Here is a 752-nt window from a genome sequence, read left to right on the forward strand (position 1 = left end):
GTCACGGTTTGTGCCACAAACCATGACCAATGCCCCCCTTTAGTCCGGTTGGTGCCACCAACCGGGACCAAAGGCCTTGTGCGGGGTGCGCAGGGGCTGCGTCGAAAGTTTAGTCCCACCTCGCTAGTTGAGAGGGGTGCGCAGTGGTTTATAAGCCCCACTGCCGCACCCCTCTCGAGCTCCTCTCCATTGCAGGCTTATGGGCCTAATTGTCACTGCTATGCCTGTGGGCCTACTCGGCCTCTTGCGGGCCTGAATCCTGGCCCTTGGATGGGTTTCTAGTCGTATTCAGGTCGTGGGGGCCCAGTAGGTGGCATTTTTTGTTTTTTTGTTGCTTTATTTATTTTCTTTTTTTGATTTATTTTTTAATTCTTTATGCTTTTAGTTCTAGAAAAATTATAAACTTTTTGTTAATGCCATTAGTTTTCAAATTTGAAAAAACTTTTTTTGTTTTTTTTGTTTTCTTTGTTGCTTTATTTATTTTATTTTGTTTCTACTTACAACAAAATACTTATTGTTGCTATTTTTTTCTAGTTTTTTTGTTTTGTTTTCTGCATTATTTATTTTCTTTTGTTTTTTGCTTTATTTTTTATTCTTTTTGCTTTTAGTTTTAGAAAAATTATAAACTTTCTGTTAGTGCCATTAGTTTTCAAATTTGAAAACACTTTTTTAGTTTTTTTGTTTTCTTTGTTGCTTTATTTATTTTATTTTGTGATTAACTTTACTATAAAAATAGTTTTTTCCTGTTTTTT

Source organism: Triticum dicoccoides, chromosome 2A, assembly GCF_002162155.2.
Source record: "Triticum dicoccoides isolate Atlit2015 ecotype Zavitan chromosome 2A, WEW_v2.0, whole genome shotgun sequence".
NCBI lineage: Eukaryota > Viridiplantae > Streptophyta > Magnoliopsida > Poales > Poaceae > Triticum > Triticum dicoccoides.